This window comes from Eurytemora carolleeae, unplaced genomic scaffold (genome assembly GCF_000591075.1).
Source record: "Eurytemora carolleeae unplaced genomic scaffold, Eaff_2.0 scaffold651, whole genome shotgun sequence".
Lineage (NCBI taxonomy): Eukaryota > Metazoa > Arthropoda > Copepoda > Calanoida > Temoridae > Eurytemora > Eurytemora carolleeae.
This window is the reverse complement of record NW_019396550.1, coordinates 107,794-123,683: the sequence shown is the minus strand read 5'-3', so window position 1 is coordinate 123,683 and position 15,890 is coordinate 107,794.

Here is a 15,890-nt window from a genome sequence, read left to right as displayed (position 1 = left end):
GGGTGTCTGTTTGTTTGTATCCAATAAACGTCAAAACGGCTGATCCGATCGGGCCCAAATTTTTTGTGGGACATCACGTGACCCATCACATTGTTTTAAAATGTAAACAAAAAGAACATGTTCACAATTTAAATAGAAGATGGGCGCCTAGAAAGAAGGTTGAATTTCTTACATATAAATTTAGCTTGTCTGTTTGTTTGTATCAAATAAACGTCAACACGGCTGAACCGATCGGGCCCAAATTTTTTGTGGGACATCACGTGACCATAGGGAAGGTTTATGAATGTTAAAAATAAAAAAAATGTGTTATAAAGGTTTTTAATATTGTGAAAGAATTTAAATTCTTGAAATTCCGCGATTTTTTTTAAAAAATCCGCAAAATTTTTTTCTTTTTTTTATTTTAAAATGTAAACAAAAAGAACATGTTCACAATTTAAATAGAAGATGGGCGCGAAGCGTCATTCCCTTCCAATATTTTGTTAAACTCCCCCATTTTAGTAATAGTATTTGATTTAAAAATTTGCTCTTTATTCTGTTGCTTTCTGCAGTTTGAAATCAGCCAATTTAAATCTGCAATCTGAAATCTGAACTCAGCAACCAGCAATCTGAAATCTGCAATCTGAAATCTAAACTCAGTAAACAGTAATCTGAAACCTGCCTGCAATCAGCAATCTGAAATACGCTATCAGGAATCTAAAATATACTATCAGCAAGCTAAAATAAGAAAGTTAGTAAGTAAGTAATCATGTATTTATGAAAAATAACAAAAACATACAAAATTAAGTGTTTAAAAAGAAAATATTTGAAAACCTCCAAAAATAAAGGTTGTGGGAATATTTCCCCCCAATTCGAAAAAATATAAAAAATAGAAATAAAAGGAAAAGGAAAGGAAAGGAAAAGGAAAGTTACATATTTATTGTTTACATTATATTTAATATAAACTATTAGTGGTGGATTGTTAATAGTTTTCGACGATGAACTAACAACTTTTAGAAATTAAAATGATAGATTTTTTTGTAATGTTCAAAAAAGTGAATAGGCTTTAAGTGTTGTGAAAAAAGTATAGGATTTACGCAAAATGGGCATTTTTAAGCATCTTTTTGACTCGCCCCGATTTTTGACATCCTTTATGTTTGATTATATTTTTTACTCTTTTTAATCAGCGATCTTAAATGTACTATCAGCAATCTGAAATATGCTATCTGCAATCTGAAATATGCTATCAGCCATCTGAAATATGCTATCCGCAATCTGAAATATGCTATAAACAATCTGAAATATGCTATCAGCAATCTGAAATATGCTATCAGCAATCTGAAATACGCTATCAACAATCTGAAATATGCTATCAGTAATCTTAAATATGCTATCAGCAATCTGAAATATGCTATCAGCAATCAGAAAAATGCTATCAGCAATCTGAAACATGCTATCACCAATCTGAAATATATAATCACGAATCTGAAGTCTACAATCACCAATCATAAATATGCAATCAACAATCTGAATTCTGTAATCAGCAATCTGAAAAATGTAATCATCAATCTGTAATCTGCAATCAGCAATCTTAAATATGCAATCAACAATCTGAAATACGCAATCAGCAATCTAAAATCTGCAATCAGCAATCTGAAACATAGATACAATTAGCAATCAATCTGAAATCTGCAATCACTATTCAGAAACAAATCAAAATATGTATTTTACAGTGCAAAACGTAAATATTTTATTTATCATTGCGAAGGTTATACAGCACACTTCAATGTATGTTATCATGTCTATAGAACTGCATTAACCGTCTAAAAATTACACTGAGGCACAAATAAAAAACCCACAAAATTCCCACATTTATTATTATTATGATTAGTTTAAACAAATGCAAATTTTAATGTATTTCAAGAACTTTGCAGAATTACAAAAAGATACTTTGTATTTAGAATACAATTGAAGTAAAACATTGTGATTTTATTAAATCTTTATATATACTTTGCTTGTATCACACTGGACTAACCAGAGTGAGCAGCATTCGGTTTCATCTATTTGAAATCAAACGTGTTTTGGTCTATGAGGCAGCAAACTTTTACTTTACGGATTTGTTTATTCTATACATTTTCATTCAAAATGCATATGCCGACAAAAAGTATTTAAAAAAAGGCTAACAAATTATGTGTAATGGGGCAAATTGTGATAATTTGTGTCTAATAAACGTCAACACGGCTGAACCGATCGGGCCCAAATTTGTGTGGGACCTCGCGTGACCCCAGAAGGTTGATGGATTATCGAATTTTCAAAAATTTGCCCACATCAAAATTCTATTTTTGAAAATTTTGAAAATCCACAACGTTTTTTTAAAAATCCGCGAAAGTTTTTTTGTTTGTTTTTGTTTTACAATGTACACAAAGAAAACATGTTCACAATTGAAATAGAAAATAGGCGCGAAGCGCCCTAAAAGTCTAGTTCAAAAGTACAAATTCATTTAAATATATGATAGGTAAATCAAAATCAAATGAAGTGTTCAAAAAGAAAGGGGGGGGGGGGGATTTCCCCTCCCCCACGTTCTGTAAGTTGTTGTCATCATATACGTTTTAAATGAAAAAGTATTGAAGACAGCTCCGTAAGTTTCAAAAATGTTGAATTATAAACCAAAACACGACTGAGTTTAAAAAGAAAACCCGAACTTATTTCGCCCTGGTAAGTAGAGGCCAGAGGGTGCCTCCCCCAGCCATGTGTTCCTCTTCTGATTTGCTGGATTTTGTAAAACACAGGGAGCTTCAAGAAACATGAGATGATTCATATACTTGCAGCGAGACCCATAAAACAATGGAAAAGGACGACGATATTCAACCCATCGTATACGTATAAACTGTTGCATATCAAATGGTTGCTTGAAAACAAAGTTATTAATTTAAAATGGGTTTGTGTTTGCTTTAAAATACTGTGTTACATGTTCATTGGACTATTTTTTTAAATTTATAATTTTCTTCTAACAGTTGGTTTCCTATTTTTGGTTTCCTATTTTTTAAGAATTTATAATATCTGCTTATCATGGTTTCTGGTTCTGTAATAACAATTGTAGCTTATTTTGCCAAACAAAACATTTTCTTGACATAAACTAATCGTAAAATTTTTATTCATAAACGTTTTCTAAAAAACTTATTGTCTTGAACGACAAATTGTCCTGGCCAGGATCGTTCCAAGTGAAAACTTAGTTTCTGTGTTTCATTTTCCTCTTCTTTCAATTCTCACTTCTTCCTTTCATGCAACCATTTATCTCTTCCTTGTCTAACATATAATCTTCTTTTCAACATATTTTATTCATTTTAAATCTCTTTCCCCCCNTGAATATGTCTGAACTGAATTGCAAAGATTGTCTAGACTATTTAAACTCTACTAGACCCTCTCAAACCTAATATTTCATGTTAAGTCAAATCTAGTCATTTATACCAGTGTATTCTAGTGTGTATACCTTGCATTTCAGTCAGACATTGCATACCATGACATGTTTTAATCCTTCCCCCCTTCTCTCCACCCCCCCCCCCCTACAGTGGGGTATTAAGAGGGGAGGTCAGCCAAAATGAATTTATTCCATAAACCTCAAATACTGCTTGGCCGCTTAAGAATTATTTCTTGAGAGAAGTCTTTAAGTTGTTTAAATGTAATGTTAGTTAAGAATTCGGACCGAAACCCGGCTATTTCATTAAAAACTCTTAAAATAGGATTTTTCAACACGCTACTCTGATCGACTAAATCAAGGATTTAGAGTACTGCACTGGAGCCCTTAAATCTTTTCTGCATGGCTGTTAGAATCTTTTTATATATTTAGATTATTCCGAAACCCCTATGCTTTCTTGTTCTTTTGCTATAAAATATATGTTAATCGCTGTAACAAAGACGACATCTAAACATTTTGCGGGATTATAGGATCCGCTCAAGGATATAAATTTATCAACGGGAAAAGTTATAATGAATTGCAATCTTAAAATCCTTAGAAATAAATGCTAGCTTTGTTTGTAAATGAAAAGATTATAAGAATATACTCATTTTGTCCATTTTCAACATGAAACACAAGACAACTGCATCTTAAGAGGAGTATTTTGACAAAAACAGTTACCCCCCCATGACCCCGAAAATACCCCACCGTGCCCCCACCCCCGTCCTTTCTAACCAAACCACAGAAAAAAATCCATGAATATGTTTCACTCCATACTCGTCTAATTCAATTGCAAAACAGCATAATCCAATTGACCAAAGTGTTTACGGTTGACGGAGACGTTTTTAGTATAAAAGTAAAAAAATAAATTGTTTACAATTTTTGATTTGTTTACAATAAAACCAGTTCCTGAGCCTTCCTACAGGATGAGACTTCAGAGACGACTCTACGAAATTTCCTAACATTTATGATTCCCTGCAACTGTAAACTGGTTTCTTTCTCTGCCAAATCATAAATTAAACCAATTAAAGACAATATTCTAGTCAGAAGACTTAAATTCACCTGTAAATCGTCATAGTTTTAGAGTTTCTAAAGTCCGAATTTAATGAATTTGAGCCGCATCTCAAATTTAAGCGGCGGCTCAAATTCTCTAAATTCGGCCTCAGTCGTCTTTGCAAACTTATCATTACAATTGACCAAGGTGTATTTGAACCAAGGAGTTAATAGAGTTTGTTTAAAGTTGATTGGGACATTTTTAGTTTTAACGTAAATTAAATAAGTTAAGTAAAAATTGTTTACAATCTTTGATTTTTTGATAATTTTTTAAAATCACTTACATTTAACAAAAATCGCTCAGCGTTTTGTTATTTAATAAAAGCAATTTTTTGTCGCTTATTTGGCAGCCATCCAACTTTTGCTTCCAAATAAGCGTTTTTTGATTCGAAATTTCGAGAGTTATAGAATTATTATTCAATCAAAAGATAAATCCTTAAATACTATTCCACATAAGATGGTTGATTTTCATCGAATATTTTAAATAGGGGCATATATATAAATAATTAAACAATCTTTTGAAATGGGGTAATGTAATCCTGTGTTTTGTATTTTGATATTGTTTTTATTTCGATTGTAGCAGTTGTAATTTGGTTTCAAGTATCTACTCTAGCATTTTATAGAATTGCACATTGCTTTACTTCGTCATTAATTACAATCCTATTCAATTTAATTGATATAAAACAGTTTTTAATAACCTCCCTCAACCTTTGTGTAATGTAATCTTAACAAACTTTATGATATTAACCTTCTTATTCTTCCACTTCTTTTTTTCAACATTGTAAGTTGTGCCTATGAATGTATAAAAACATTAAGACTGTTAAAGCACGTATGAAAATAAACACTTAAAACATCCATATTTTATACATTTGAAACATGAACTTGACATATTGGCATTAAATGCACTTATCTTGCTTATTTAACAAAGTAATCTAGACATTGCAATTTGCATTTATCTCTTCTATGAGCTCTAAATCTTGATTGCAGAATTTATAGATTGTACCTTTTCTGTATCTTGCAAAAACGATTCATATCTATGTAAATTTAGCGGTGGGCAACGTTTTCATAAGTTCAGAAACATTCAAGGGTTTTAACATATAGACTTCCCAAAAATAGGATTTACTTATTAAGTAAATTTGCGTTTTACAACAATTAAAAAATGAAATATAATATTTTTTATTTTATAATATATAAAACAATTAAAAATAAATGTAAAAATATTTGGGGAATTAAAGTTTACAAAATAAAAGTTATGACACAAACATGTAATAAATATTCTTATTGTCACATTTGCAAAACTGATTAACTTGCTACAAACTTACATTTTCTCATCCGTATATCTTTGAATCATGGTAACAACTTTAATATTTTAAACACTGACTATTGTATCTAGCAGAATTCATAGTTTGGAATTTAAAAGGTCATACGACATCGGAGACCTAATTTAATGTATTAGAGAGGTCGCTGAACTACCTACATGCTGGTTCATATCCGAAATCACTGATTCACTCTCTAATTTATTGTCTAAATCCTCACGAAACTTTAACTTTGAATCGGTGTTTTAGGATTTGAACCGGCGGTAGGGGGTTCAGAGTTTGTGGTTAGAACACTCAACTCTGTTGCATTACAATATGCAAAAAAATAACAATCTGACCTAAGAGGCAAAAACAAAAAATTGAAAAAATTTATTAAATACTTTTAAATAAAACTATGCCCATATCTATGATAATGTTTTGAAATGCATTCAAGAGCAAAAACTGCTAGGTACGTTTTACAGTTTTCCATTTCATATTTTGTGAAAGGAATTAAAACGTCACATTTCTCACAGTTAAAATGGGTTCGCAGTTTAGAAGCTTAAATATCTTTATCAGCAAATCGTCTGTAATAAAAACCTTCTGCAAAATGTATTACTGGAAATTTTCTGCAAAATATTGAAGTAAAATCTTTGAAATAATGCCTGGAGCCATGGCTGTTCAAGGCATTGAAGTATAACATTGATGCAATTTAGCTTTGAAATTTTTAAGCAACAATTGATAAAAACCAATAATCTAATTTTTATAGCTAGGAAACATGAGATAGTGTAAATGTTTAATTTTTAAAACATTCTATCATGATATTTTTTACCAAGTGCGTGTGAACTCCGTTTTCCCGCGCATAGACAAACCTCTTTACTTTGACAATTAGTGTAACAAGATTTTTTAATTTAAGATAGATTACTTTTGATGCGCTCCAATGTACGGAAAATGTCGTCTTCTTAAATAGCTAAAACCTAGTATGACGTCACTCTCGCCGAACGATCGGTGACGTCATCTATTTATCTTAGGAGACGACATATTCGTTAACGATCGTTAACGAAAAACCTTCGTTGGTTAACTAAACGATGAATTAAAAGAAAGTTTGACAGCTACTCCACTGTTCATATTAAAAAAAAATATCCATTTAAAAATCATGAATGAATATTTGTCAGAATTCAACACGTTTAATGTAAATAACGACGATATCTCATTGTAATCTAAGACTAGTAAGTTTCTAGGAGTTTAAAAAATGGTGTTTACTAGGGTTTACAGCGAACGAAAACTTTTTCTCGAAATTTCGCTTTTTTCGTGAAACTGAAAATAAAGCAAAAAATGCAAAAAAGATTCGAAATTTGTCGAAAATACTTTTTGCACAAAAAACTTGTGGAATTCTCTGCTCTGAGATCTCAGCATTAAAAGTTTTATTATTTCATAATAAATAATTTCTTTTCTGTATTTTTTTTGCAAAACTCCCGCTTTTTCCCCCCAAGATTTTTGCATGTACGCAATTGTTTTTTTTCGCGAAATCATCGCAATTATTTTTTCACGAAAATTTTCGCATTATACACAAGCAAAGGAAATGCGAAAAAATCATGACCCGACAGCAATTATACTTTTGAAGAAAATAGGAATTTGGGGAATATCTTAAATGCCTTGGTATTTTAACTTTTAATTGTGGATTTATCTGTGTAAAAAAAATATTTAAAAAGTTTGCCAATGTCATAATATTTTTTCGTGCATTTTCAAAGATTTACAAAAATAAAAACTTTTTAACACACATTTTTGATATTTTGATCATTCATAAACCTTCCCTGGGGTCATGCAAGGCCTCACAAAAATATTGTGCCCGATCGGTTATTATGTGCCCGGAGATGGAATTTAAAGAATTTGAGCCGCGGTGCCGGCCTCGAGTTATCAACAACAGAAACTTCGAGTCTGCGAGGTGAGAAGGAAAATGGGTCAAGACTATTCCCCAAGGGTTCTTATTTTTAAGATTTACCCTCCCCCCCCCTTCCCCTTGTGAGGTGAGGGGGGGGAGGGTTGAATAAAAAATTTGACTTTTTGTTTGGCACTTCAAGAGATGGAATTTAAAGAATTTGAGCCGCGGTTTAAATCCGCCAAAATCTGCCAAAACCCGATTTAAATTTAGCGCCGGCTTAAATCTTGAAACATTTGATACAATTTTAAGTGGAACCAACCATATTTAAGCCGCGGCTTAAATTTAAACCGCCGCTCAAATTCTTTAAATTCGGCCACGGGACAGAGAGATAAACGTAAAGCACAGAAGCCAAGTTTGATTGATTTCTTTTCAGCGAGGACAATAAAAGAAGTCTGCGTTTATGGACCACCCGGTCTTTTGCAGTCATTAAAACAAATAACAAGTAGTAACTTGTAATATTGACGTTTATTGGAAACAAACACAAAAGCATAGAATATATATAGATTTCGGGATATGTGAGGAATTTCCCAAAAACCTAGGCATTTGGAAAATTTCCCAGATACCCAGGTATTTGGGAAATTTCTAAAACATTTCAAATACACCACCATCAGATTCCAACAGAAATTTCGGGAATCTGAGGAATTTCCCAGATACCCAGACATTTGGGAAATTCCCGAAATTTCTCAAATTTCTATGGGAAATTGCTAATGGTATTTTAAAAATTTTGTAAACTTTTCAAATGACAGTATATTTGGGGAATTTCCCAAAAACCCAGGCATTTGAGAAACTTCCTAGATACCTAGGCATTTGAGAAATTTCCCAGATACCCAGACATTTGGGAAATTTTTAAATATTTCAAATACACCACCATTAGGAATTTCGCGAATCTGAGGGATTTCCCAAATACCCAGGCATTTGGGAAATTCTAGAAATTTCATAATTCATGTTGGAATCTGATGGTGGTGCAGTTTTAATATTTTAGAAATTTGCCAAATGTCTGGGTATCTGGGAAATTTTCCAAATGCCTGGGTATCTGGGAAATTTTCCAAATGCCTGGGTATCTGGGAAATTTTCCAAATGCCTGGGTTTTTGGGAAATTCCTATTTTTAATATTAATGATAATTGCTGGCGAAAAAAAGTCTTTCGCGAAAAATGAGAAATTTTCGCGAAAAGATTTATCCTTTTTCGCGGAAAAACCCTAGTATTAACTGATCTCGCCTCTGGGTTGCGTGCAGTGCTCATGTAATTTCAAAGTTCTGTACTTTATTCTAAAATATTTAAAATTATATTTGTATCAGGCTATTATTCAGCAACTTGAATGGAGGGGGTAATTGTACATTTTTAGAAGGGGGGGGGGTATAAATTGGGATGCAATACAACGGGTGCCTGAAAAGTGAATATTTAATGATTTTGCGCTTTTAGTCTAGAGAAAGGTTTTATAAAAAAGAATAAACCTGCAAGGTTATCATTAAGGATCAATGGACCCGTAAAGGACATCTTACGGAACCTTTCCTCAAGAATTAGAAACCATTAAAAAATTGGGAAATTAACGGCGTAACCTAGCTAAACCCAATAAAGAATAAATCTACCTCCTAAATATTTCACAGAACTATGTGTTACATGCTGAAAAAAAACAAGTTTACGGGACATTTATACCGGATCAATTCCATATGGGATAATCGTCCCGTAAACTTTTTTTTATTATCACACCAAGCTCTGTGAATTATCTAATGGGTAGATTTATTTAAAAATCAGTAAAAAAGGTTACCTGAAGAGACGACATGACGGAAATAGTTGGCTAACCTTTTTTGCTTAAATTTGAAGTTCCCTGAAGCTCTAAAGGGAGTGTTCGCGAAAAATGAAAGAGGGTATTATAGGCTTACGGCGATAAATAATCGATGAATATAGGATTTAATATCTAAACTATTTGTTTGATATTAATTTGATTTTATTACGAGTCAGGTCGTATGTTCCAACTTCGTGCCAACCTCAATTTGTATAATCGCTTCGTTCTTCGGTGTAAGACGTTTTTAACAATTTTCTTCATATAGACGCAACAGATAGAAGTAAGATTAGTAACGATCAGAAGCGATTATTTATCGCCGTAAAATGATGTAAAATATCTGTAAGTATCTTTATTTTATGCAAAATGCTGACAATTATACCAATACAATTCAATGACGACTTTATTGTTTAAGTTTTGATTGTTTACAAGCTTTTTTCGAAGTAATCAAATAGAAGCTTTTCCAATCGGAAGCTTTTCTTTGATTATGTGTTTCCACTATCCACTATCCACTATCCATGCTGTTTAGATGATTGATGTAAAATAAAATTGAAATCTATTGTCGTCTTGATTGTATTGATATAGGACACCACTACTGTAAATATTTAGATAAGTCATGTTAACAGACTTCTTGAAAGTCATTGAAGATTCTTTCTTTTTGCGTAACACTGTATAGAGTATTTGCGACAAACTTTGATTTTCTAATCCCTATATCTTTGCAGCCCGATTTCGTAGATTTTATACATTTCAAACCTATGAATTCTGATAGATTGAATAATCCAAGTTTGAAATATCAAACGTATTCACCAAATGGGTTAGAAAATTTGTGTTTGTGGCAAAGGCTCAATTTCTTTAACCCTATTCCAGCAGATTGGGATTTTTTTGTTTAATCTGGATGAAAAGGGGTGTTTTCCCTCCCCCCCCCCTTATGATTTAGCTTGAGAGTTGAGAAAGGAGAGTGTGATACATTTGCATAGTCAAGAAATAAAGAAATGTTATCGTTCTAATGTAAGTCGTTTTTAAGTTATTTAGAAAAAATCACATGGGGGTGGGGGTGGACAATATCTCTCCCCCCCCCCTCCGATCTTTATATGGTTAACTAAATGTGAAAATGCTCCTTTGAAAAAGGGTGGAGGGGAGATAGATAAAGATGCCCGGATAGATAAGGTTAATATACTAGAGCGTATATACGGATACATCTTGAATCTAGAGTTTAGTATTCAGGTTTGCTACAATCCTAGGTTCAACTCAAATATTAAGAAAGAAAAACAAAAATATTTTCAGTTCAAATACATTCATCCAACTCTTATTCTTTTCGATAAATAATTTAAAAAATCAAATTTTTGAAAAGTTTTCATTGATGAAATTATATCTGAGGCTTCTATTTTCTTCTTATAGAACTTCCAAAATTAAATGGAAAGGAAGCTTCGCGTTCTTTATAGGATTTTATTTTAGATTCATTTTTTTAATATACTAATTGACAGTCAGTACAATCTAGAGAATGGGGGGAGGATACCCCCCCCCCCCCGCGGTGCACAGTATTCTCAAAGAAAGGATTTAAGCCTTTGCCACAAACTAAATTTTTATTAGCCCTGTATCTTTGCAATAACTTATGATAATCTGTACACTCGTATGGATTATTTACTCTAACAGAGTTTAAAATATATCTACGCCATTAGACTACAAAGATATAGGGATTCGAGAATCAGATTTTGTGACAAAGCATCAATTCCTTTGTCATGGGGTTTCATCTTTGCAATTAAATCTATGACATTATTGGAGATATAAAAACTCGAATAAGTATTAATAATAAAATTCTGGAAGGGTTTTTAAACAAAAGTAAGAACTAGGACGACAATCATTGCGTTGTTTTCCATTATTATAATGTGTTTTTTTATAAGAAAGTTTTTCGTAATGAATGGTTTTCCGTTTTAAATGTTTCTTCTGTTTTGAATTTTTTTTTAATTATGTGTGTAATTTTTCGAATGCCGAATCTTTATTAGATGAGCTTTTTGAACTTTATTTCTGAGCTACAGGGTGTCCCACGAAAAATGGCAGTTGGTGAATAGCTAGAAATTGTATAGAGCAGTGGTGATTAGTTTAAAATATTTTATTCACCATAAATGTCATGTTTCGTGGGACACCCTGTATCCTAAGTACCTTATCAATAAATTTCATATGTGAAAATATTGAACAATTTTATGAACTTTTTCATTGCTCAATATCTGCAAATATACTAAGCTGTATCATGTATCGCAATTCGAATTAGATCTATGTCTGAGATACATTATATTGTATATATTAAAGGGGAGTTGAATCATGAATATATATATATATCCAGGTATGTATATAATACAGGTTTATAGAATACATTGAGTAAGACATTAAACAAGCCGTGGGGAAATTATTAGACTTGAGATTTTGCATAGCAAGTAGGACTTTTTTAAGGCAGAAGAGCTTAATCATATTTAAAAATAAGTAATATAAGTAATACCTAGATACAGTATACAGAATACAGTATACAGTATTTAGTATACAGCATTCAGTGTGGAATAAGAAGACGATATTCAAGCATAAGCACGGTAAAAATTACTTAATGGGAGTGTAAGTGTAGTTGTTTAGTAACCCTCCATACAACGATGACAAGGCTAGATTCACAACGGTACCATTGAAACCTTTATATGATCAGCAATGTGGAAGATATTGTCGTTTGACTAGGCTATGTGTGTTAAATCTTATTAATTGCTCTTAAGTTTCTCCTCCAGTAGAAATGCGCAGTTCACATTTGTAAATGTAAAGAAAACACAATTGTAATTATCCTTATTCAAAATTATAATATTGATGTTCAATTCATACTTGATCAAACAAAGGTTTTCAAGCTACCGCTTTTGTGAATCTGGAATAGCCATCTTTGCATGGATGGTAACTTGCTTATTGCGTTTATAGGGATGGTCATAGTTTTTATTTGCCGTTTTTATTCCCAAACGATCATTTTCAAACTATTGATTTCATTCCAAAACGATCGTTTCCATATTAAACCGCGTTTTTCCATTGTTGAAAACGAACGTATTGAAAACTATCGTTTTCAAGAACAATCGTTTTGAAAACGATGGTTTCTTTTTTTCCTCCTAAAAACTATCATAACTTATAGTTTCAAAAACGATAGTGTTCTAATTAAATTAATCGTTTTGTGTTCAGATTGTTTTCATCTTGAACAAAACGAAACAAACACTTTTCAAAAAGTTAAAACTGTCCATCCCTTAATGTTTCCAGACCTTTTAATATTTAAAACTAATCAGAAAAAGTTGAGAACATGAAAATGTCACGCCAAATTGAAAAATTTGCACATAATTCACTTCGATGCAATAAACTCCTTGATACAAGTTATGTTTTGTGACAACCTGTGCAAAAAAATGAATTGAAACCCCATGAGAATGAAATACATGAAACAGCAAGATTTGTACAATCAGGAATTGAGAAGGTAAATAGAGAACCAAACACCGGAAACACCGTCTTGCATCAAAAATTGGCAAATTTTTTATTAGCAATGCATCAATCGTCATGCAACCGGTGTGCAACCCTTATTCAGTCTGCAAAATGTCAGTTCATCAATGGCAGGGTTTAAATTATAGATTTTATTTAATTAAACCCAGACATCCGTCGTCTGCTTGTGCTTTGTTAATAATCATATTGCCGGCCGTTCGAAACAGTAAAAGACCCTTTAAACACTTGGAGAAATGTGCTTATTGACTCAGACCTCCATGTCGGAGTAAGAGGCTTCAGTGAGCTCCTCCATGTCGGAGTAAGAGGCTTCAGTGAGCTCCTCCATCTTCTTCCGTCTATCTTGAGCAACAGTTTCAGCCTCTTAAAGAGCGAAGCCAAGTTTCTCAAAAATCGTTTTTTCAAATTTTTCCGACAGGTGGCTTTTGGTCATCCTCTGGTTCTTCTACCAGCGCGCTATAGCTAGCGCTCAAAAGGTCTAGATATATTTGCGATCTATCTGGGATACCTTCAGTCAAAAACAAGGCGGACAACCTCCAGAAATGACTTCTCCTATTTGGCTGAAATTTTGCAGGTGCAGCTGCATTTTTTGGGAAAAAAAATATTTCAATTTTTGTCGGAGCCCATTGTCACCAATTAAATGAACATTTTTCATAATTGCTATTTTCTATTTTTGTGTTGGGCTATGCATTTTATTTAATTAATCGTTTAACGTGCTTTACGCTATTTTTGACGTTTTTGGAATGAGAAATTAAAATATGAATTCCTATACAAACAGGACACACTTTGATATAGTTAGTTTTACACGTCCCACGCCTTATCCTATGATTTCATTCCTGTGTTACATATATGTAAGTATTTACATATGTATATTAAAACTTTAGTATTTTCTCCGCTTCTCTTTGTTTATAAAGAATCTGTATCTCCCCCTCTCCCCTCCCTTTATTTCAGAACTTTAATCTTCTTTATTCTCAGACTCCCTTTTTCTTTGTGCTGAGTAATGCAGGGTAAGACGCAATAAATATGAAATTAAAAGTAAAGAAAATTAAAGCAAGCAATGCAGTAAATAGATTAAATAATATTTAACAATTTATCATTTCTACACAAACAATTCCTATTGTAAAAATTGGGACAGAGAAAAAGTGTATCATTAGCGTATTAAGGCCCGTAACCAGGGGGGGGGGTGCAAGGGTGCAGGTGCACGAATTTGCACCCCCCCCCCAGTCCCATATAAAAGAAATTGTTTTTCATAATTTTCTAAAATCTAGTTACCAATAATTTAGCTCAAGCAAGAGTTGATTCTCTTCCCAAATCAAATTATAATCTTAAAGTGTGTTACCAATTATAATAGCCATTTTTGGGAGTTTCAAAAACATTCTTTTAAGCGAGGATATTTGTCATTTTTAGTCAAAGTAGAAGGGGTTTTTTGAGTACTCAAAAATTCACTAAGAATGTCTCAATGTCTCAATGTCAATAAATAAACTCTTTTAAACAAAATATTAGAAATTTTATTTTTTATTCATCTTCATAATATCATGATGAGGCCGAGGGACGAGAAGACTTGATTTTAAATAATGATTTTTTTCCTTAAGCTAAAGTACTATTCATTTATTTTTTATGTATATTGTATATGTAAACTGAAAAGTTTCAGACACTAAAATGTAACCCTTAAAAGCTTAAATACACTTGTTAAAAAGGTTAGTCTTTATACCGTACATTGACAATGTAATAAAGAAAACCATATACCACCGTAAAAACAAACCAAGCATTGCTTAAAAAAAAAAAAAAAAATTTCGCCGGCGGCGCGCTTCTGGAAAAATCCTGGTTACGGGCCTCAGTGTATCGATGAGAGCTTTTCATACAACTTTTAAGACAAAGCGTGAAAAGCGCTAATTAAATGCACCTATTTAGGGTTATTAAAAATATGAAAGTAAGCTAGCGAGGTAAAATCAAAGATCAAGGAGTTGCGACACTTTAAAGTTCGCTCAGTTATTGGAAATTAATGCAGGTGCACCCCCCTTTCAGAAGAAAGGGGATGCAAGGGTGAAGGTGCACCCCCATTTCTTCTGAAAGGGGGGTGCAATGACGAATTTGCCCCCCCCCCCCCAGTCCCATATGAAAGAAATTGTTTCTCATAATTTTCCAAAATCTAGTTACCAATAATATAGCTCAAGCAAGAGTTGATTCCCTTCCCAAACGAAATTATAATCTTATTGTGTGTTACTCATTAAAAGTGGGAGTGTGTGTTTTTCAGACACTAAAATGTAACCCTTAAAAGCTTAAATACACTTGTTAAAAAGGTTAGTCTTTATAGCGTACATTGATAATGTAATAAAGAAAACCATATACCACCGTAAAAACAAACCAAGCATTGCTTTAAAAAAAATTTCGCCTGCGGTGCGCTTCTTTGCACCCCCCTGNGTCAAATTGACCCCCCCCCCAGCATATCCTGGTTTTCAAGTAAGTACCCCAGCAGAGATAGGGTTAAAAGATTTTGTTAATAAAAATTGTATTTCCGCGACCCAAAACTTCCGAACGTGAAATCACCCTATTTTACGTAATAACTGAACTGTAACTTCATGATATATAATAAGAGTGCTAAGCCGCGCGCCTACTTCTTGCCTTTTACATATGTAAACATACACTACACTGTACTTCCTTACAGGGATACTCAAAAAAGTTCGGTTTTTGGCCACGGATTTACCATGATTGTATTTTTAAGATGTTTACATACATTAAAAGTTTTATAAATTTTACATATTTGTTTATCTTTTTATATTAGTCAAAATAAAGACTCTGAATCAAAAATGTGTCTTAATCCTTAATTTAGAACTGTGACAAAAATGACCTTACATTGCATTATTAATAATATATATGTAAATACAAGAA